Here is a 24,627-nt window from a genome sequence, read left to right on the forward strand (position 1 = left end):
TCTCTTGCAGCCTCAGGATTGTTTCCTTTTCTGCTAAGCCAATGCAGGAGTTGAACACGCACCCACCTTCTTAAACAATCAAACACAGTGTCTGACCCAGCAAGGCACTTCAGTATGTGCCTGGTATGAAGCACAAGTCATCCCGTTGGCTTCTCAGGAGTACTCCTATGGCCACATGCTGAAAAGCTTAGCAAAGATAGCCATTTGATGTCAAAAACACTGCACACAGCTTGAGTAACGTACTAGTGTTAGGAGGGGCATTGCTTCCCTCTCTGACAACTCCCTAACCCAGTGTTCCTTAAACTGTGTGTGTCACCGGTGTGCCGTGAGGCAGGTAGAGGTGTGCCATGGAGAAAAGCAGAGTTCAAAATGGCCGCCCTTAAAGGGTAGGTGACTTTCTTTCTTTTTTTTTTGGCACTCAATTTTTTTTGGGGGGTCAACAAAATATCCTTGGTGTTCCTCATAAAAAAAATTATTGTTTGGTGTTCCTCAGTCTTAAAAAGTTTAAGAAACACTGCCCTACCCAGAAGCAAATTCTTTTCAGCAGCCACACATCACACCTCAAACACACTCCCCCAGAAACCTACCCCTGTAATAAACCCAGTGCCAACTCTGTCCACTCATCTACACAAGTGACACCATCACAGGACCTAACCATATAAGCCACCACATCTGGGGCTCATACAACTCCTCCAAAGCGATGTATGCCTTCAAGTGCCGGCAATGCCCCCTTGCCGTGTTTATTGGCCAAACCGGACAATCTCTACACCAGAGGGTACGTGGACACACATCAGATATTCAAAACAGTAACAATAAATCTGTAGGTTCGGGAACATTTTAACCTGCCCGGGCACTCAGTCTTGGATTTAAAAGTAGCCATTCTTCTACAAAGGATTTCACAAGCCAATTATGGAAAGAGTCTGCAGAATTGACCTTCATATGAAAATTGGACATTGTTTCCCTGGACTTGAACAAAGACATTAAGGCTGTGTCTAGACTACATCCCTTTTCTCGAAAAAGGGATGTAAATTAGACACTTTCAAATTGCAAATGAAGCTGGGATTTTAATTTCCTGTGCTTCATTTGCATAATAGCGTCCGCATTTTTTTCAAAGCAGGGCTTTTCAATAGAGAAACGGAAGTTTAGACAGGGATCTTTTGAAAATAAACCCCTTCGTGGAAAGAACCTGTAAACCTCGTTTTTTGAAGAGTACAGGATCTTTCGAAAAAGGGGTTTATTTTCGAAAGATCCCCATCTAAACTGCCTTTTTTCTATCGGAAAGCCCCATTTTGAAAAAAAAAAACCACGGCCACCATTATGCAAATAAAGCATGGGAAATTTAAATCCTGGCTTCATTTGCAATTTCGAAGTGTCTAATTGACATCCCTTTTTCGAGAAAAAGGATGTAGTCTAGGCATAGCCTAACTGGATGGCCCATTATAAAACCAGTCTTCCATATATTCAACAGCTCATTTACATCAAAAGCTAAGTATGGGACACTACCAGCCCACTCAATTAGCCCCATTAGCATCGGCACTACAATTGACAGATACTTTTTTTTCCTTTCCCTGTGGTTAGTGTTGCCCACCAAAGCTTATGATATTCAATATATGGTTTTGTTAGTCTCTAAGGGTACGTCTACATTGCAAGCTTATTTCGGAAAAAGCTATTCTGGAAGATATCTTCCGGAATAGCTTATTCCAAAATAGAGCATCCACACTGCAGGGAAGCCTCAAATTAGTCCGAGGCAGGCTAATATGGTTGCGCTATCTCTATTTAAAGCCCCAGGAGCCATTTGGTAGGAATAACTTTAGAATGTCCCCGGTGAGGAACTATTTCAACATAGCAGCAGTGGAGCGTCCACACACCCCCTCTTCAGAAAGAGCTTTTTCAGAAGACATGTTATTCCTCGTGGAATGAGGTTTGCCAACGTCAGAAAAATCCGCCATTATTTAGATTTTCTTTCAAAATAACACAATTGCTGTCTGGACGTTAGTATTGTTTTTCCGGAATAACGGCCATTATTCCAGAAAAATGGTGCAGGGTAGCTGCATCCTAAAGTACCACAGGACTACTTGTTGTTTTTAAAGTTACCGACTAGCACGGCTCCCCCTCTGAGACTTCCCAGATATATAGAATTTATGTAATTGAAAGAGACAATGTTTCATAGTTTTATCAAGAAACTCAAGTGCACTTTTGCTCACTTCAGTATTCCCAAACAATTTGCGATGGGCAACGGACGACAACTGATATCATTGCAAACCAAATATAATTATATTTCAGCCCCACAACATACTCACTGGCTGAGTTGCCATTCCCTCTCACCAGTTCCTCCTCCACACGGTCGTTTCAAAGGAATATTGCTTATTTCTCTTTCCTTTCTCCTGTTGGAACCAACGAAGATGGAGATGAAATTTATCAGAACTGTGATGCTCTCCTAAGCAATCAGAGACAAGACAAGTATTGTACCATTTTTCCAGGGGACTATTCACCTGCTTAAAGATAAGCACCTGATTACGCCCCATGTGAGATCAGAGCTTAAAACAAAGGGCCGCCTGTTTTTGAATAATAATACATAATAATTATTGTTAGTTTGCAAAATGATATAAATTGGGAAAATGGAGAATTGCATGCAGCAAAGCTCGGTCTAATGCGGCGCGATAGTTTAAAAATTGCACCCTTATGCACAAAGAGTGAAACCTGTTTTACACATGTGGGGAGGTAACTTTTATTGAGTTGGGATGTGTCTAAATACCTTGGCCATCTTCATTGCTTTCACTTGCCCTATGCTGTGTCTACCAGCCCTGCCTCCCATTTCAACGTCATGCTTGCCAGTCGGTTTCTGTCTTTGGCTCCGTGTCACTTTCATCCCATTGGATGGCTGTCACAGGAGCTGCCCAATGGTGCGCCACTAATGAGGCATCTTAAAGAGCAGCTGGGGATGTGCAATTGTTGGATATGGGTCAAGGCCAACAAAGCAAACAGAAGAGAGAGACAGAGGCGGAATGAATACCAACAGGCAGGGGTCCTATTCTCATCCGAAACCAGGACATTCATTACCAGCTATTGTAACCTAATTGAGGTTCAGTCAAGCTGCCTCTCCCTCGCCTCAGATTTACAATTCAAACCTATGAATAGGCCAATGAGCACATTGTTCCATGTGGCCACGTTACCCGGGGAGAGGAAGAGGCATGTCAGAAATAAATGAGGCATGAAGTCCAAACTCAGGGTGAAGTCAGAGCTGAGGCCTCATTACTCGATGCGGACACATAAGTTAAGGGCAAAGCGTCTGGAGATTTTTTTGCATCTCTTTGAGGCTTGTTTGCTCGTTAAGCAGAGCAAAAGATTTTTAAAAAAAATCTTTGTTTATCTTCTAGGGGGAAACAGAACCCTACAAACTCTATTGTATCCCTATAGGGATTTCACCTTGGTCTTTAACTAAGGCAACTCCAAAGGCAGAAGTTGGCTTTTCATTTAGGTGTAACTCCTTTTTTTAAGTCCAACTTTTTCAAGATCCCTCCTGATCTCATTTGGATGACGGACGGGGCCATGATACACAAAGAAGAGTGGCACGAACAAAATGGACTTGAAAGACCTTTTCTTCCCCTCCTCTTCACACAAAGATCCTTTAAGGCCACTAAATGTAACCTTTCCCCCCACTGATCTTCAGTAATGGCACCATTTATTACGGCATCACTTCGTTTTCAAAGTCCGCCTGCCATCTGCACTCACGGAAACCCAGCGTGACTGTTTGTGTGCAGTGCACGGCTAGGAAAGCAAGGAGGCTTGGGTGTTGAAGCGAAAACAAGTACACTAAGGCTGTGTCTACATTGGCGTGATCTTGCGCCAAAGCGGCCGCTTTTGCACAAAAACGTGCTGCCTGTCTATACTGGCTGCGAGTTCTTGCGCAAGTACACTGATGTTCTAATGTATGAAATCAGGGCTTCTTGTGCAAGAACTCTGACGCTCCCGCTCAGGAAGAAGCCCTCTTGCACAACTGTTCTTGCGCAAGAGGCCAGTGTAGACAGGCAACACGAATTTCTTGCGCAAGAAAGCCCTATGGTTAAAATGGCCATCAGAGCTTTCTTGCGCAAGAGAGCGTCTACACTGGCATGGATGCTCTTGCGCAAAAGCACGTCTCTTGCGCAAAAGCACATGCCAGTGTAGACGCTCTCTTCTGGAAGAGTTTTTGCACAAGGACTCTTCCGCAAAAGCGTTCTTGCGCAAGATCGTGCCAATGTAGATGTAGCCTAATTGACAGTGGGGTATCCAAAGCCGCAGTGAGCAAGTGAATCATGACGCACAGTTTTGTCATGGGGGATTTCTGTCCCACAGAAAAGCCCTTGTCTCACCCAGATGCAGGGCCGGGGCGGGTGGCTACCTATGAAGAGTTGGTAGACATTAGAAGTGGTTCTGTTAGGGCCTTCAGGGTTTATGGGTTGGATTCTTCAGGGTAAGTTAGGAGTCCTGTCCCAACAGGAAGAGGGCCAGAGATATTGGAACTGAGGGTACTGGACTGAAGTGGTTTCCATCACATACAGGGTCTACAGTTGAGTTTGGTGCCTTTCCGTGCTCCCGCTAAAAACATTGTTCAAATCCTGTCCATATCGGGGTCAAAAAGGACAGACAAATCACAGAGAGGAGGCTCAGAATGCAATTTGAATATTTTAGATACACACCCAGCCCCCATTATCATCAAATCTGACCCCCCTCACACCTAGCATTTTCATTCTCATGGCACCACTGAGAGACAGAGCCATGCTATTATCCCCATTGCACAGAGGGGCAAACTGAGGTAGCACGTCCAGCCTGAGGCCATGTCTACACTAGGAAACTAATTTGAAATTACTAAATTTGACTTTACGCCCGATGTAACAAATTCGAACTAGCATGTCCACATGATGAGGAAGCTTCAAAATCAGCCTAAGGCAAGCTCTGCTAATGTGGATGTGCTATTTCGACTTAGAGTCCCAGGAAGCACTGGGGAGTAGTTATTTTGAAATAGCAGTCCTGGAGCATCCACACCACTGTTATCTTGAAATAATTGTTTTTGCAATTAGCGTCACTACTGATGAAAAGCAGGGGTACAAAACTTGAATTCCATGGCCTGTTATTTCGAAATAACAGGCTTAGTAGTGTGGACTCTTCATTTATAAATTCGACCTCGCAGGGGAGATATTTTGAATTAAAGTCTTAGTGTTGACCAGGGCCTGCCTTGGACTAATTTTGAGGCTTCCCTGTAGACACGCTAGTTCAAATTTGTTAAATCGAGAGTTATTAATTCAAATTTAGTAATTTTGAAATATTTTCCTAGAGTAGACATGGCCTCTGTGTGTAAACTCTTCATAGCAAGCACTGTCTATTCTGAGATTAGATCAACAGGCCCTGATTTCAGTCAGAACTGCTGGAATATAAAGAATAATACATTATTATTAAAACAGTCTTGCACATCTCCTCCCTCGGCCGTCGACAACCCAAGGAAAAGAGCCCATGATTGGCCTTAAAAGGATAATCATCAGCACCATGTGCTTTTCAAGGTCAGGCAATTTGAAAATCTACATACTTCCAGTCTAATGATCCCCTCTCCCTCTGTAACTCCAGGAATGCATTATTAAGCCTGCTGATGAAAACGGGAAACGTTCTGCTGTTTTAATACTTGTTTTCCTGTCTCATTAAAGCGCCACCTCTGCATCTCCCACTCCCTGTGCTATGCCAGCCCAGGTGGGAAACAGAACGTTAAAGCCACGGCAGGGACATGAGTGATGAGGGCTGGAATGGGAAATCGCTAGGAGGAAGAGAGGTGTAAATCAGCACGGCTAATGTTCTGCGGTGTTTACCTGCCCTCAGTGAGTTTCCCTTATTACCGTTTGAACTCAGCCCAGAAAGAAAAAAACAGTCCAAACAAATTGCCCCCAAATGAGATCCAGAAGGAACTGGTGGGAAGGGAGAGGAACAGAAAACCACTTAAAAATGAAAATCAAATTGCTCAGTCCAGCTTGCAAAAGAGACTGTAGGATGCTCGCAGGTATTTCCCTACACCTCCCCATGGGGGTGTACCCCCCTCTGAATTTCTCCAACACCCCCCCCCTCCCAGTTTTGTGAACTATGGTGCCATACAGCCCACCTTCACCCTCACGGTCTCACCCCTCATCAGCCCTGACACCCCCCCATGTAAATTCAAACACCCCCCCTAATTTCAATTCCTGGGGAGGCTACTCATGCTCGTACAATGCATCAATCAATGCCATTTACCTGGGGGTGAAGTGGGTTTAATGTCTAACCAGGTTGGCCACAAGTGAAACTGGTCTGATTGTGTTTTCTAGAGCCATGTGATGTGCATAGCAAATCATGTCCAGGAAACATTTCACTTTCTTTTCCTACTATCAAAGTGTCTATAAGCATTTTCCCAGCTAAAACTGGGTAACTAGCCAGCAATCCCAAATATTAGAGAATTGATATGATGAAAACACCATAGGAGTGATACAGACCCTTCTTCAATAACAGCCTGGTGTTGTCCTTGGTTTTTGGAACCCTTTGAATTTCCTTTCCTTGTTCAGACAGTTCTGTGCTGTGTAAGTTGTTCTCCCTCCTACATTGCTCATCAATCAACTACAGAATCAGAAGGAAAACTCCTCCAATTGTCTCAACTGCAGCTGGATCAGAAATAGACGGGGTAGCCCTTAGAGCAAGCGTTAGCATTTTAATTGACTCAGCAGTAAGACAAAGAAACTGACAGGTGTGTATCTTGCAAGGCATTTGCTGAAGCAATTGGCATAAGGCTGTGAGGTTTGTGAACTTTAGCTTGGGTAAATGCCTTATGGTCACCCTGAGTTTTGGGAAACACATACTTAAAGGGGAAATATATACCAGGAAACCACAAAAACACATATATACCAGGAAACCACAATAACAAGGCATTGACACTAGGCTTGGATATTTTAAGATAAAATATGAACCTGCCTTGAAAACAAATTGATATATACGGTACTAAGATTACTAATCTGCTAATCCATAGGTTAAAAGTACCCAGCATTATTAGGAAGGAAATAAGATATGGACAAGGAGGCAGACCACTTGCATGGATATGCATGATGGCCCATAGAACCTATAATAGGCCAGATTACCATGTAAGATGGTTCAGTCATGTGGATCACTCTTGGCACCAGATCCCCAAAGAAGGTGTGATAATATCCCAGAGGAATGGCACAAGCTATTGCTTTGATTCTGTATTTTTGTTCTCTCTTCTGTGGATGGAAGCCTGTGTGTCGCTACTGATTGTGCTAAAAAAATTGTTTAAAGAGTGTTGTGTTGCCCTTAGAGTGAATTGTCGTTGTGCATATAGGAGTTCCCAACAGATACGGAACTTACACCAGAACTGGAAGGGACTTTGAGAGGTCATCAGGTCCAGTCCCCTGCCCTCGTGGGAGGACCAAACATCATCTAGATCATCCCTGACAGGTGTCTGTCCAACCTGCTCTTAAATGTCTCCAGTGATGGAGATTCCACAATCTCCCTAGGCAATTTATTCCACTGTTTAACCACCCGGATAGGAGCTTTTCCTAATGTCCAACCTAAACCTACCTCCCTTGCTGCAATTGAAGCCCATTGCTTCTTGTCCTATTATCAAAGGTCAGGAACGATTTCCCCCTCCCGCTTGTAACACCTTTTTAGGTACTTAATTTCCCACCCCAGAGGACCAAGATGTTTTGAACTAACAAACAACAAATGGTCTGGTAGCACTTTATAGACTAACAAAACATGCAGATGGTATCATGAGCCTTCGAGGGCACAGCTCACTTCTTCAGATGACTGGAAGTAACTCCAGTCATCTGAAGTGGGCTATGCCCACAAAAGCTCATGATCCCATCGACATGTTTAGTTAGTCTATAAAGTGCTACCTGACCATTTGTTGTTTTTTTCTGTAACAGACTAACTCGGCTACTCCCTGAAGCACCTTGAAATAACTATTTTTTTTTTGCCTCCCTGACGTATAGACAGGCAATAAAGCATCCAGTATTTATACATATTAATGTGGGGATAGCAATATCCATATAGCATTTCACTGGGGTCGGGGGACGATCCAACATGCCTCTTTTCAATCATGGGACGTGGGGAGAAAAAAAGTCATCCTTGGATGAAAATATGATGAGTTATATCATTTGGAGCACAAGAAAGGGGGGAAATTTCTAGTTTAGAAACAGGGAGAGCTGGGTCCAAGTCCATGCTTTGCCACAGACTTTCTCTGTGACTTTGTCAAGTCATTTAGCTTCTGTGGGCTTCAGTTCTGCATCTGTACAATGGGGATAACACTGCCCTGCTGCACGGGAGAGTTGAAGGTAAATGCATTAAAGACGAAGGTAATGAGATGGGGACCATAAAAGATATTTGGACACAACTTGGGCCGTACATGCAAATATGAAAAGTGGATATGAAGTCTTACCTTAGTTTGTCTCCCATCATTGTACCCTCCCATATAGATTTGCTCTCCAGCACCAAGGATGGAGTAAGATCTAGGGCACGTCTACACAGCAGGGCTAAAGCCGAAATAAGCTACACAACTTGAGCTACGTCAATTGGGTAGCTGAAGTCGAAGTACTTTATTTCGGCTTTTGGTGCTGTCTACACTGCAGGAAGTCCGAGTTATGGCACTCTTCCTCCAACCTCTCATACTCCTCGTACAATGAGGGTCACAGGAGTCAAAGTAAGAAGTCCCCCCCATTCGATATTATTTTAACGTTATGTTGAAATAACTGCTTGTAGTGTAGATGCGGACTATTTTGTTTCGGAATAACGTTAGTTATTCCAAAATAATGCTGCTATGTAGACGTACCCTTCAAGAGAAGAGGAATAAAGATCTGAGACATGCCACCAGAACCCAATTAGGCATGGAATAAAATACAACAAAGGAATAATTCTATTTCACTGCATCTGAATCGGAAATCAGAAAAGGACTTCATTTTTACAAGAAAATGGAGTCAGGTAAGATGAAAGACTATACAAATAAGGCCCTTCTGGAGATGATGCTGATTAGACCGTCAATGGCATTTTCAGTTAAGAAACGGACGAAATTGAAGTCAGGAGCTGAAAGGGCATTTTAAATGTTGATGACATTTGAAGAGCAAAGGTGAAAGATAATGGTGTCAAGATCAGAATGGAAGGCCCATGAAATAATCTGGGGTGAACTTCTGCCGTGGAAAGTGTAACAATGCCCAAAGAGTGCTCCTAGGATAAATCCTGAAGGCAGAACGCCAGTGGAAAGAATTCATATTCGCTAAAGCCAAGACTCTAGGAAGATGGGCAGAGAGGAAAAGGTTGGTGTTGTTTGAACAAGTGTACAAACAACGAGTGTTTATCCAAAATAACCCAGGTTATTTGGTGGAGAAATTAGGTTCAGAGTTTTCTGATCAGAACAAGTCCAGTACTTTCAGATGTCAGTTAGCCAAAGTTTGGGGTGTGTCTAATCTAGGTCTACACTACACTGTTCTTCCAGAAAAAGCTACGCAAATTGCAAACCGCAATTTGTGTAGCTTTTTCCGCTTCTTTTTTAGGAAAAGGATTTTCCAACTTTTGGCCCGTCTACACTGGGCCAAATGTTAGGAAAAAACCCTTTTTCGGAACATCCCTTCTTCCTCGTAAAACAAGGATTACAGGGACGCCAAAAAGCGCATCTGCTCTTCTGAAAAAAATTTCAGAAGAGCAGACACGTTCCCTGGATGCGGCAGAGTTTTTCTGGGATACCAGGGTATCCAGGAAAAACTCTGTAGTGTAGACATAGCCTTTGGTTTTTTCTTACTGGAGTGCAATACCTCCTCTCTGAGTGTGTCTACACTTCAGGCTGGAAGGTTTTATTCCCATCTCAGGGAGACATTCCGTCCCACCTGTCTCCTACAGCTAACATGCTAAAAATAAAGCACCGCAGCAGCATTGGGAAAGGTACATAAAGTGTTAACAACACTGAATCCAAAATTTTGACTCTCCAAAAGGATTCAGGTCTAGTCCATGTTTTGGGAAAGGTTTGGGTTGCGTTGAGCTTTATTTATCCCAACAATTCTCTATTAACCTGAGCGGCACGTACACATGACATGATATGGCATAAAAGTGTTTCCAGCACTTGTTTGTGATGAACTGCATAATAACTTATTACTTCGTTGCTCACGAAAGGCGAGGTTTGCCCAAAGGCATTCTGAGGAAGTCTTCCTTATCTGTCACGTCTTGGTTAGAACTGGTCACACGTATTTGAACAACAAAATCTTTCTAAAGAAAAATACCAAAAAAGTTTTATCCAAAAAAACCCAATAATTTTCCAGGGGAAAATATCATTTTTGGCAGCATTATTTGAATTTACTATAGGAACCTTCAAAAGAAAGATTCATTTTTAATTAAATTGTTTCACAGTTACGGATATCTTTCCCCTTTCTCTCATTACTTTTTTGTCATAGGATGGATTAGAATAAAACTGTCTGGGGGGGATGAGAGTAAAGGTCTAGGAGCTTCACTGTTTGTTTTTTCTCCCCTCCCCATCTTGAGGAGTTTGCTGGACTTCTTTAACTCTGGAAAAAAATACAAGATGGCAAAAGTAAAAAGTAAATCCACTAATGCCTCAAAAGTTGAAAATGAGCAATGTGACTAAGTTTGACTGAAAGACTTTCATTTTTTCTTTTGCTACCCTACATTTTCCAAAATAGAAGTTTGCGTTTTGTAACTTTTTTCCAAAAGGAAACAGGAAAAATAAAAGTAAAAATAAGACAGGGGCAATCCGGAAATAAAAAGGAGGGAGAAGGATGAAACAGAATCTCAAAATGTGGGTTTTAAACTATTTAATTAATTGTTTTTTGTTTTGGAAACCCAAAATGAACCAAAAAATCAAATGAATTGTTTCATTGTTTTATTTCAAAAGTTTCCCATACAAATTTGAACCATTTAGAATGAAAATTTTTACATGGAAATTTTTGCTCAGCATGTTATCAGAAAAAAAACACTTCTTCATTCTGCTCTAATGTAGACATAGAGGGGGGATTTCAAAGTGCCTGCGGGTGTTAGACACCTGACTCACACAGAAAGTGAATGGAATTTGGGCATCTTACTTTGGGTGCTTTTTAAAAATCACTCTCTAGACACACACTGAACATGAATGTATGTTTTGATCAATATATTATATAGATAAAAAATAAGTAGTGAATTGGTAGATTTATTAGCCAGGACAGAGTATATCTGCTCTGGCCTGACACAAGCACTGTGACCTAGAATGATGTCTCAAAGTTTTTTATATTGTTACAAGCAGCACAGAGGTGCCCGGTAGCACTAAATATGCCTAGTGAGGACTGGAATAAATCTGCTTCCATCTGTGGTGTAGTCTAGGTCATTGTGACGTGTCCTTTCTGAATGCTCAGCTTAACAATATTGAAATTGTCCTAAGTCTTCCACTATTCAAAGCTGGATCAATACTAAAAAAGATTTACTCCCTGGCTGAGTCCATACATCTACAGTGATTAAAGCTGGGATTGGGAAAATATAGCACTTCCACTGACATTTTTCCTTCTCTCCAATCAGATAGGAAATGAAATGCATTAATGTCAAGGAGCAGAACATGTTTGGGCCACAGCTGATATTTCAACATGCTTCATTCTCCTCCATCTTTATAACTTTTTAAAAATGTTTTGAAAAGTTTCAGTGAGAGATCAAATGTCCCAGTCAATTATGTATTCACGTAATATAGCTTTTCACTTTACAAATATATTATTTTGAATTATTTGGTGGATGCTTTTCGGTCTATATATGGCTTGTAAGTAGTTTAAGTATCAAAAATGAAAGTGCTTGAAGTGGGTTAGTTAGTTTTCATTGAATGTATATGTTCAGGGTATAATTTCTCGTCTCGGATTGGATGAATGTAGCTCGTCAAACAAAACGTCTGTTTTCAAGATTCCGATGTACAATCCAAAAGACGGCTTTCTGAAAATAGTCTCTGAAAAGTGTGCCATTTCCATTAGCATTTTTGGGAGTAAACCTTTATTGCTAGAATGACTGCAGACAGTGACTACAAAGGAGCGGGAAACCTCGCAGAAGTGGCTGTAATTGTGGTCATCAGTGCTGGACAAAAAAGGTGACATTTTCCAAAGAGCTCCCTTCACGTGTTCACTAGGGACACTAATGGCAAAATTACAAAGGATCGCGACATATACTCTGTGCCATGCAAGTGATACCATGTTTACTGTCAGGCAGACAACACTGCCTTCCCAGCATGCTGTCTGCCCCACCCAGCCAATGAGATGCTGCTATGTTAGTTGGATCTGTCAGAGATCCTGGATCTCAACACACTGGCTGGGTGTATGAGGATCACCTGTCTCTCTCCTGTATGGAATCAAAGCTGCTTGTATGTATCAACACACCTGGAGGCCACACTGCGGAAGGAAGGACTTGGGTTTTGCACTCCCCTGTGCTTGTAAAGTATCTGGCAACTGTTCAACTTCTTCCTTCCCCACATGTGTCAGGGAAAGAGGAACCTACCTGGCCCCCAGAGAATTCTCTCTCTCCGGTCAAGCAAAACAGCATACTAGCACTGAATGTGTAGCTGGCGGGTTCCCAGGGTAGAGATGCGCTAACAAGACCCATGCCCCCGTCCTTTCAAGATTTTTGCAAACTGGCAGTTGTGTGACAGCAAGAATGGTAGTTAGCACAGAGCCTGCGATAATCACAGTGTAATCACTTCTGATGGCACTTGCCGTTCCTTCCATCAGCGCTGTAATTTTAAGTGGATTGAGTGCCGTTGAAGTGACAGGATTGTTCGGAGTGTCACCGATACATGCACCCAAAGTTGTGCCAGCTTCTAAGATGTGCTTGGCAAGGAGTGCGTAATGGCTTTCATGTTTGTAAATTTTGGGATGAGTTCAATGGTAATTACTACGGGAAAAAACTCAAACTAAAGTGTGCAAAAAGCGGAGCATACTTGCTCCTATTACATTCCCCTCTTGCTTATCATGTAGGGTGCATCTACACAGCACCCTAAACTAGAAATATGATATACAATATGTGCTATGAAAATTGCGTATCTTATTGCACATCTATTTCGAAATAGCTTATTTTGAAATGTGGTGCATCTACACAGCACCACATTTCAAAATAATGCGCTATTTCAAGCCATCTTTTAACCTGCATGCAACAAGGTTTACCGGGATGCCGAAATAGAGCGCCCATTATTTCAAAAGAACAGGCAGCTTCTGTAGACATGGGGTAGCTATTTCGGGATACCTCTGGTATCCCAAAATAGCCATGCAGTGTAGACGTACCCATAGTAAACACCGCCAGTAATAAAGACATTTCTTGGTGTTGATGTATTTTGATTTGTTGTATTTGTAAATGCTTATTCAGGAATGAATTCCATGTTTGTTAGAGCTAACTGAAAAATGGGGAGGGAACCCAATTCCATCCCTCAAAATATCAGTTTTTCTTCATTTTGCCAGGTTTATAACAACGGACCCATTCTTACTTCTCAGAATGTTTAATCAAAGCTTTTAGAAATGGTTTTTTTTGTACAGTAAAACTCCAGTTGTCCAGCATTCAATGGTCTGGCACTCCCGATAGTCCGGCACCAACTGGAACCCGGAAGTGCTCCGGCCAGCCGGACAATTGGAGCTGCTGAGAGCCCCGTAGGCGCTCACGGCTGGGAAAGGGAAGGGGATTATACCCTTGTGATGGGTCTGCTGGGACCTGCACTGCGTCCGGCTGGGGGGCGGAGGGTGGGCGGGGACTGGCACCGCGAGGGGTAAACCCTCCGCCGTTTTGCAGGAAGGCAGGGGAAGCCCCGCGCCACTGCCAAGAGTTTCCAGGAGGGAAGTGGGCTCCCCACCCCGCAGACTGCAGTAGTTATCACCGAGCAGGGGGGTGAGAGGCGGTGCTGGGGGACCAACCCGGCAGCACCCCAGCTGCTCTGCTCTGCTAATTCCCCAAGTCTGCCGCTGCTCACCCACCCCCCCGGACACAGTGCAGATCCTGACAGACCCGTCACAGCCCCCCGCCCGAGTACCTCCCGACACTCCGGCATATCCGATAATGCAGCACCACCTAGGTCCCAAAGGTGCTGGATTATTGGAAGTCTACTGTAAATGAAAAGTTTCTAGAACCATTCTGATACGTTAAAAACCATGACAAAAATTTAAGTCGATCCGTTTTCATTAAAACGCATTTAGAAAAAGGATAATTCATTACATTTCAACGAGCTCGACATATTCCAGCTTGGATTTTCAAAGGGGGGGTCAGGAAATTAAGCACTCCGCTCCCATGGACTTCTGGCTCATTGGACGTTTCTTCCAGGTGAGTCCCTCAACTTCCGCCAGCTAGTCATCACTCCAGCTCCTCTCTCAACCAGACGTCAACACTGGAAGACTCGGACGAGATTCAAAACTCTGGAGCTGGATGGCACTGGAATTCTGAAGGGGCCGTAGCTTCTCTGTGAACCTCGTGCGTAGACCCGTGCACATACTGAGCCGGAGAGGGGAGAGACATTTCTCTGGATCCAGGCACATCGATGGACCCTGGAGATACGTCTCTGCCCCAGCCTCTGACAACATGCCACAAGAAGAGAACAGGCCCAGCCAAGAGCAACTCCTTTCACTTTAGTGGAGCGGTTTCAAGCTATGGGCTGCGCCCTAGCACTGGGGGGGGGGTGCAATGTGGGGCGCTGGGTCTCGTTGCTGCAGGGCGAGCAGGTGAGCAGCAGAGGGGGTAAGGCAGCTCCCTGCCTGTCCTTGCACCACAAACAGTGCTGTGACCCAGAAGCGGCCGGCAGCAGGCCCCGCTCCTATGTGGTGGAGGGAAGGGGTGAAGCACACAGGGCTTTGCACACTGCTCCTGCCCCAAGCACTAGCTCTGCACTCCCATTGGCTAGGAACCTGCTGCTGGCTGCTTCCGGGGGCAACATAGTCGGTGGTGCTGGGAGAGGCAGGAAGCTGCCTTAGCCCCCCCACTGCACCACTGACCGGGAGCTGCTCAAGATAAGCCCCGCCTACCCCAACCCTGACCCCTCCCCAAAGCTGGAGCCCCTCCTACTTTCACCCTCGCCCTGGAGCCCACCCTCCAATGTTGGGTCACGGCACCAACAACTTTCTTCCACTAGGTCACGAGCAAAAAAAGTTTGAAACTCCCTGGCCCTAGCGCTGTTCTCAGTCAGGGCCTGTCCTGCAAACACTCATGCATGGCAGGAACTCCACTCATGATGCCAGCCCCGTGACTGAAATGGAATTAGTCCCAGAACTACAATTGCACATCCGGGGTGTGGTGCAGGATCAGGCACGAAGCTATTTTCGGACAGTCAAATATTTCTAGTGTCAGTACCCACATTAGAATATTCCCCCTTTTAGAAGAGCCACGTTTCCATCAAAGGCAGGAGAAGCATTTTCCGAGGAAAGCATTGGCCACGCTCATATAAAATCCCCTCTGGGCTTTATTGGTCTCGGTAATAACACGCAGGGAAAAAAAAAAGCCAGATGAAAAACTAGAATCAGCCACGTGACCATGCTGCCCTGTAAAAGGTATTTATAGGTTTTGCTAATTAGATCAATAATCACCTGCCATTTAATTATAACCTGAAAACATGTTATCAATAAAGGGACTGCTCTCCAGAAGTGCTCAGCGCACACAATTTGGACAGGGTGTTTGTGTGTGTTAGTTAGGACCAGGTGTCTGTGTGTGTTCTGACAGAGTGTGTGTGTGTATGCATGCCAAGGGTGTGTGTGCCTGTCAATTAAAGGCCTGTCAATTAAAGTCTGCAGATTGTCACAAAGACTGGGCACCCAGCACCTCCCATTTTTCTCTGCAGGATGTGTTCCGTGCTGAGTGCGTCCGTAAACGTGACCCAAAACGGGTGTGATGTTACACCGCATGACCACTGTGCCCCACAAAACCCACTATTTCCCTCTGCCTCCGTTGCCCTGTTCTGCTGCAGATGCGGCCAGCCAGCCGTCACGGCAGTGACTGGGACAGACTAGCATATATTTAGTGTTGCTATTAACGTCGGAATGACTTGGATTTTGCCCATGACCCAAATCAACGGTCGGCTTTGCCTGCCTTTTGCCACACCACAGCAGTTGTGTTCCATTGGTTCCACCACTGGAGTATCAAACATTAGGCTGATTAATGGGCTATTTGCTCTTATACAGGTAAACGCACATGACAATATGGTCTTTAAAAATCTGGGGCCAACACTGCACCTGGTGTAGACAGGCATAGCTCCCTCACTCGAATCACAGAATCATAGAATATTAGGACTGGAAGGGACCTTGAGGGGTCATCGAGTCCAGTCCCCTGCTCCCATGGCAGGACCAAATACTGTCTAGACCATCCCTGATAGACATTTATCTAACCTGCTCTTAAATATCTCCAGAGATGGGGATTCCACAACCTCCCTGGGCAATTTATTCCAGTGTTTAACTACCCTGACAGTTAGGAACTTTTTCCTAATGTCCAACCTAAACCTCCCTTGCTGCAGTTTAAGCCCATTGCTTCTTGTTCTATCCTCAGAGGCCAAGATGAACAAGTTTTCTCTCCCCTCTCTGTCTTCTCTTTTCTAAACTAAACAAACCCAATGCTTTCAGCCTTCCTTCATAGCTCATGTTCACGGTACCAGCTTCTCTTCCTCCTCCGAAGGCTTGGGTGAGCAGCCTTCCCAAGCTGTGCACCAGTTAGGGCCACAGGTCCCCCAGTCCAGCAGCCCTAGCTATGCATACTTCCAAGTTCCACCCTGAGTTTATACTGGTCCCTCCCTTTTGAGGGCCTGCCCCAGATCTAATGAACCTCCGTGATGCAGCAGGTTGGGGCTGATCGATGAACGCCTCCGGTCACAACCCCAGCCACACATGGGCTCAACTTTAAGCATGGGCTTAGGCTCCCTGACTTCACAATCACTCCCCATCGGCATAAAGTGAAACATATATAGCCTCCTGAGATGTATCAGCAGCAGTGTTGTAATCAAGACATGAGAGGGGATTCTTCCCCTCCACTCCACGTGAACACGGCCACAGCTGGAGTGTCGTGTCCAGTTCTGGGCACCACATTCCAGGAAAGATGTGGAGAAATCGGAGAAGGTGCAGAGAAGAGCAATAAAAATGATCAAAAGTCTAGAAAACCTGATTTATGAGGGAAGATCAAAAAAATAAGTTTGTTTAGCATCATGATGACAGCTTTCAAGTACCTAAAAGGGCGTTACAAGGAGGAGGGTGAGAAATTGTTCTCCTTGATCTCTGAGGATAGAACAAGAAGCAATGGACTTAAAGAGCAGCAACGGAGGTTTAGGAAAACTTCCCAACAGGGTGGTTAAACTCTAGAATAAATTGCCTAAGGAGGTTGTGGACTCTCCATCATTATAGATTTTTAAGAGCATGTTAGACAAACACCTGTCAGAGATGATGTAGTTATTTCCCAGGCATGCCCTGAGTGCAGGGCACAGGACTTGATTACCGATGTCCCTTTCCAGTATTACACTTCTATAATTCCATATATGTAAATATTTGCTGGAATTTTTCTGTGGGAATTTCTGCCTCTTTCTGTTGACTCATATTCAAGGCTTCAAGAACAAGCTTTAACATATTTTAACAACAAATTGACATTTCACATTCCCCAGAGGCCGAGAAAGAAATTCTGGCTCCAACGAAGTCTGGGTCATTTTTGCCATTGATTTCAGAAAAGGATTTTACTCTTTGTTCTCAGACATTTCAATCTGGGTGGGATTTATTTTGCCTTCTAGTTTACAGAATACAAAATGAATCATTCCAAACGAAATCGTATCAAAATAAGAAACTGAAATGTTTTGCTCCACCAATGTCAAAAAGAGATGCTTCACCGTGGTCACAATTCCTTACCACTCCCGCACAAAATGAAATTGTGTTGAAAAATGACCCAATGTTGCAAGTTTCAATAAAAATTCATATCCCAGCAGAACATGGTTATCTGAACCATGCTAGATAAAAACTTCTTCAGGAGAAACTTCCCCCTTCACTGAAGGATTTCTTTTTTCTCCTTTAAGGAGCTTCTTTTTATTATTATTATTTTAACTTGTTCTTGTTCCTAGTTGTCGCTCATGGACTTGTGGGGTGAGGATCCAGGAAAGAGATGAAAGGAGCCGGACAAAAAACATTTTGTTTTCCCAGAACAATTTTTGCAGGAATTGAAAAAGTATTGTTGAAATTTCTGGTGGGCATTTTTGGATTTTGATTTTTCTAAGCTTTAAGATTCAACAAGTAATCCCCAAAATGTGTTGAAAAAACAATCTTCAGTGTTCTATGCTGTCAAACAGCAATTTTTTACTGGAAAAAAAAGGATGACAAATTCTTGCACGGTTCTAGAAAGGAATTCCTTAGAACTGTAAAGCTATGTCTACACTGCCAGGTTCTTTCCAAATAAGTTATTTTGAAAAAATATCTCCCAAAATAACTATTTTGAAATCAGCTTATTGCTCTTCACAAGCAGGAGTTCGTATTTCGAAATAACAGGCTTGGTGGTGTGGACGCGCGTCTTGTTATTTCAAAATAATTCTCCAGTGTAGATAGGCCCTAAGAGATTATAGCTAGGAATAATGGAATGAAATTAAAGAAGGGCAGACTCAGGATGAATAGCAGTTAAAAATTCTTGCCAGCAAGACTTGAGGCTGTGCGATCGGCTCCCAAGGGAAGTGGCAAGAACCCCAGCACATGGAGCATTCAAAGGAAAGCTGAAAATACTAATGAATGTGCAATAGAGTCCAATCACACTTTGGCAGACTGAAGCACTAGGGCTCTCATTCAGGAAAGTGTGTAAGTATATGCTTAAATCACACTGACTTTTTTTTAAACCTCAGCAAGACATACGCACATAACCAAGCGGCTCCCTGAATGAGGGCTTAGCTTCTCAAATATACTGAGTAACACACACAGCTGTAAGGCCTTGTCTACATTACGTGGAAGATGGATCCTGCCACAGTCAATCTTTCGGGGTTTGATTTAGCTGGTCTAGTAAAGACCCACTAAGTTGAACTCCGTGGGTGCCCCCATCAGTGCCGGTACTCCTGCTCCTCACTACCAGGCCTAACTGAAGGGGCTGTGGGATGCTCAATTCCTCTGAAAATCAAATTGTGGATTTAAGGACCTACATTGAGGTACCTAAGTTGGAAAATCTTGGTTTTCATTACAAAGTATTGAGCCGTCAATCTGAACTCAGTAGGAGAGCATCAGTCTGGCCTTTTCTCTCACCCTTCCCATGCACCAATATGACGGTGCTCCTGCACTAACAGTAGGTTTGCAAATGGAGGCCAGCGTAGCAGCGTTCTCCTTACTCATCCTGTAGATCAGTTAATAACGAACAAGATGGGCTTGAGCAAGGCTATTTTCTCTTTCTGTGGCAACCATCACCGCCTCTCCCCCTCCCGATGTAGATTATTAAGAACAACACTGAATATGAATTAGCTGGGTCAGTCATTCCATGGCTGGGGACCTTCAGAGAGACAGCTCCACTCTCACCATGGGCAGGCAAAGATGGGGTGGATAATGGCTTATGTAAAAGATCTCAGGCACAGAGACGGTTGCCATCTCTCTCCATTGTGGGCATGGAGAGAACCATGTGACATAAGAGTCTCTTATTGCCAGCTGGCAAAAGGGGGGGGGGGCATAGAAGTTACAGGTATCTCCTGAGCCTGGCACGTACCTTCTAGTTCCCTGCAGAAGGTCAGGTGAGGTCTCTAAAAAGTGTTCATGTCCTACCAATCTTCATAGCTGTTGTGAGATTACATACAGATGATACGTAAAGAGTTGTGTATATGCCATGAAAATATGTTGTATAAAGTCTGTCACCAATCAAAAAAGAAAACCAGTTTCTTCCAGACAGGAGGCAAGAGGTGCATCTCTCTTGAAAAGGAAACTAAGCATTGTAAGGCGACACAAAGGAGACCCCATTTATAGTTGAAGTCAACAGCAAAGGAGTACATGCGGGGGGGAGGACGGGGGGAGAAAACAAAAAAACAGCCCTTAGGGTTAGCCTGGCCATGTGCACAGACAAAGACATTTGGGTGGTGCATATGTAGGAGGCAAGGAAAATACTATCCCGCATCTAGGAAATAATTGGACAGAATGATGATATTCATGAAAATGGGACTTCAGGCTCGAAATACTGCCAAGGTAAAGTGAGAGAGATGCACAGACGCCTAATCCTCCCCCGTTAACAATTACTTACACTGAGTTTATTCATTTTAAAAAGGGGTTTTATTAAGTATAAAAGATGGGATTTAAGGGCCCGTCTACACAGCAGGTCCAAAGTCAAATTAAGCTACACAATTTCAGCTACATCAAAATAGCTTAACTCGACTTTAGGCACTGTTTACACAGCCGGAAGTTGGAGGAAGAACATTCTTCCTTCAACTTCCCTTACTCCTCCTAAAATGAGGGATTACAGGAGTTGGAGTACGAAGTCCTCCAACTCGGTATTATTTCAAAATAAAGGCTTATAGTGTAGACACGCATTATGTTATTTCGGGATAATGTACCCCCAGTGGTCATAAGAGAGATCACACAGAACAAAATAAGTGACTACATAAAATAAAACCAAACATGCATGCTAAGCTTAACACACTAAGAAACTGGTGACATGTAATCTCACCCTCAAAGTTGTTCTAAGAAGCTTCTTCCATAGACTGTAAAACCTTCCAGACCGGGCTCAATCCTTCCTCCAGTTCGGTCTTGGATGTTTCCAGCAGCCATCTTGGGAACGGTAGCCAGGGAGACCTGACAACCTAGATTACCTCACTCCCCATTCTCAGGTAGGATTTGCATAAAGTGGGAGTCCTGTTTTCTTTTGAGCCCCGCCCAGCTACGTATGGAAAAGCACATCATTTAAGACAGATTCCAGTATCAGGTGACACGTCTCTCTGTAAGGCCCCTGTCTCTCTACTTCACGGGTTGACCGGCAAGTTCGCTTCATTATCACTTTGCTAATGGGCCATAACGGCCCTGAAGCACCATTAACAGCTCCCGTTTAGCATGACTACATTAATGACAGGGTTATACTACAGATTCAGATCTTACTTGGCCTACAAAAATGACACATGCAGACAAACGGAAAAACCATATTCAGTACATTCTAACATTTCCACTAATCCCTTCCATGAGGTGTGCTTTATGTGAAATTCTAGGCGTGCTATAATCATAGGCCTGTTTTCCTAAGGCCTATGTGGAATGCCCCGTCACAGCAAGCATTAACAGGGAATGCAGGAAGCATTGACTCTGTGCACGGGACATGTCCTGGGGATGATGCCCAGTGACTTTGGCCTGCTAAATCTGAGGGCTTTGCTACATCCCCTCTGGCGTAACATGCTCTACAGGGACTAGTTTTCTAAAGTGCTCTAATGTGCTGAGCAGGAATTGCTGCAGTGACCTGTCTGCCCAGCACTGGCCTACCAAGGGTTCAATCCAGCCCTGGGAGAGGCCTGGGGCTGTGGAGCAAGCAACTGCAACAGGCAGGAACCAATCAGGACCCAGCTGAGGGCTGTATAAATAAGGACTCCTGGAGGGAAGGAGAACAGACACTCACTCAATCTTGCTCCAGCTGGGGAGCAGCAGGGACCTGGGTGCCAGGGAAGCTGGAGGCTTCCTGAGACACAGCAGGGCTGGGGACAGGCAGGCCGAGCTGGGGAGCACTGGCCTGACCCCACTCCCAGGTGGCAGGGCCTGAAGCAAGGCCTGAGGGGACACAGGCTGCAGGGAACTAGCCAGGACATGACAGCAGGTCTACCCCACCCCCCATGGCCAATGAGGAGTGGCCATTTCAGCTGCAGTTTGCCTCTGGCAGGGGCTAGAGGATGACTAGCAGAGAGTCGCTGAGGGACAGGGGGTTCCCTGAGAGGGGAGGACCCCAGAGTGCAGGAGCACTGACATAGGGCAGCAGTAGGAGGAAAGGGCATGGCGGGCAGGAAGGAACATGGGGCCGAACCAGCAGAAAACTGGGAGACCGACCGGCAGCGGGACCTCCGAGGCAGGAGAGCCAATTCCCCAAGTGACCAGCAGGAGGCGTCGTGGCAGTGAGTGCTCGACCCATGACACCAGCAGGGCCTACGAGGACGAAGCAGTGCCTGGCGCAGGAGTGCGCTTTAGCGGGTGTAGACCGGCCCAAAGAGCAGCCCCGGGTTGCTAAAATACACTCGCCTTCCTGACGGCAGTCGCGTCTTCCCCAAGAATGTCTCCGTCTTCCCCCCATTTGGAAAAAGAGGGACTTTATTTCAGAGCAGGCATTCTGAGGCGCTGCTCGGGGAAGCAGCCACCCCCGCGAAGGGCCGGAAGATGAGACCAGGAAGGGTGTAATGAGAATGCAGTAGATTACGCTCGTATCGACTCTCATTACAGTCTCTGTCGATACCCAGAATGGATTCAATTGTAACATTTTCTGTCCTTATTACAATCTCGGTCTCTCACACACACGCGAGCGTCATCCCCCGTTAACCCTCCTCCCCGTGCGTTGTATTGCAAGTTTCACAGATCGCATTCGAACAATACATTGTGCTCCTCACCGCAAGCCATTCTGCAGGCAGAGAAATATCACTTTGACGCCCTGAGATCCAACGCCCCGGGCCTCATCATGGAACTGTAAAACGAACAGCGGGTCGGACGGTGCCGTGCGTCCTCGCAGCACTGGAAGTGCATGTGCCGAGGCAACGTGGGAAGGGACTTTTGCTGCGAGTGAAGGGATCGCACGGATCTCCCCCACCGTGCACCCACCATACTCCCGCATTGCCCGACAGTGGGATTTTCAGAAGTGCTCAGTGACGGTCTAACTCTGCTTCTGTTGAAATCAACGCAGGAATTATATCTGCTAAACCTCCCCAGGGCCAAAATCCCTCCCTCAACGCCCAGAAGAAACCCCCCACCTCGCCTTCCCCCTTCCATATACGCACCCGACCAATTGTGTTTGAATGTGTTGTTGATTTCTCAAGCATACCCAAGCACAGAGCCAGCCTGTGTAAGTTAGAAAGTACCCGATGCGGATATCTTCCCCCTGTTGTTGTAGCATGTTACCCCACAAGTAATCACATTGCTTCCAGTTATGCAGGTGTTTAAATGCTTTCCTGGATCAGGTCAGAGGGCTCAGCCATCTGGAACAACAATTACTTTGTGTGAAAAATGCCAAGGTTTCAAAATTTGTTTCTGTTCCGACAGACTGAAAACAGGGCCTTTCAATTTCGGGGGAAGAGTAACTCAAGCAAAAGCCTCCAGAATAGCAAAAACCAGGTGATTAGGGAGCTCACCAATGTTCCCTGTATTTTTTTGTCCATCTGTGTGAGGAATAAATTGTATTATTTGCACCAAGGCATGTGCAGATGTGCACCACCAAGAGAAACACATGCTGCCTGCTTTAGGAGGCAGTGGACGCTCTGCTAATCAGCTGGACAGCATCTGAATCTCTCGTGGGCAGCCCGCAAGTGCTCAGTTTACATTGTACACTAGTCATCTCGGACGAGGGAGAGCCAGCTTCAAGTCCTTAATCTGCATCATTTGAAAAAGGGACTTGAACCGAGTCTCTCCCATTGAAGGCAGATAATTGACTATCGGTACCAGACAATTCGTTTTTCTGAGGTGGGTCTCTGAGGTTTTGATCTAGAATTCCATCCTGGACTTGGAAAACATTGTTTCAATGACAGTTCAGAAAGTTTTGGTCTGCTTTGTGCAGCACCTTGCAGGATCGAACCATCGATGAGCTTTTTGAGGGGGGAGGCGAGGCAGTCTGACAGTCTGTGTAGAATATATTGCAAATATGCCACATGCCATTCCCCTAAAACGGGCCAGAACATCAGGGCCTGAAGGTAAAATTTAACTCATCCGTTGCACAGATATCCAGTGTCAATTCTACACTCTTGCCACACAGAGGATTCTTATTGGCACGTATGGGATTCAATGCAGAATATGAAACACTCCAGCAAGACTGGGGAGAAACACGTTTTCAGAGATAGCTTTGCCGGGGTCAGGATTACAGAGTCCAGCTCCAGATGCATTGTCCATGTGGATTCTGCTTCTGGAAAGCCCCAAAAACTTGGATCCCGATTAAGGAAAGTGTACAAACACATCCTTACTTTGAGCAAATCTGCAAGTGCTTTGCTGAATCAGGGCCTAGCTGTTCATAGCGATCTTGCTTTGCTCAAATGTGAATACCGCTCTTTTTGATCGGGTGATCTATTTACAACATAGCCATTTTAAAAATCTGTTTCCAAAGTTTTACTTTTTAAAAAAATGCACACAATGTAGACTGTCATGCAGAACTGCTTTTTTGGGAATCATTTTGAGCTTTGGACTCACTTTTTTCTAACTCTTTAGATAATAAAAAATTTCTCGTTTGAATGGTTTAGCTGTACATTATTCCCCCTTGGTCATAACCTTGTTTTGTTTTTTAATATTCTGCTCCTTTTATCAACGCTTTTTCTGGGCCTGGGGCTTTAACAATATCCAGTTGTAATTAATAATGTGCTGTTCATTTATCCCTGGCTTCTGGCTTTTTAAAGTTCAGATTCTTTGTCTCCAATCCTAAGTGAGGATTATTAAACTGGTAGTCGAATGTCACTGAGATTCGAATGATAGAATGTCCAGCAACACTAGGAGATACACCATTGATTTTTTTTTTTTTTTTTGC

General features: G+C 44.6%; 1 long non-coding RNA gene across 1 annotated transcript in view; it reads right to left on the bottom strand.

Moving 5' to 3' along the window:
* Positions 1–2,300: 2,300 nt before the first annotated feature.
* The window catches only part of LOC142829392 (uncharacterized), a 133,624-nt gene continuing 111,297 nt past the window's right edge, over positions 2,301–24,627 (bottom strand). The window contains exon 3 of the long non-coding RNA XR_012903784.1: positions 2,301–2,384. This is a non-coding gene — a long non-coding RNA (uncharacterized LOC142829392). The remainder of the gene's footprint in view (positions 2,385–24,627) is intronic.

Source organism: Pelodiscus sinensis, chromosome 5, assembly GCF_049634645.1.
Source record: "Pelodiscus sinensis isolate JC-2024 chromosome 5, ASM4963464v1, whole genome shotgun sequence".
Classification (NCBI taxonomy): Eukaryota; Metazoa; Chordata; order Testudines; family Trionychidae; genus Pelodiscus; species Pelodiscus sinensis.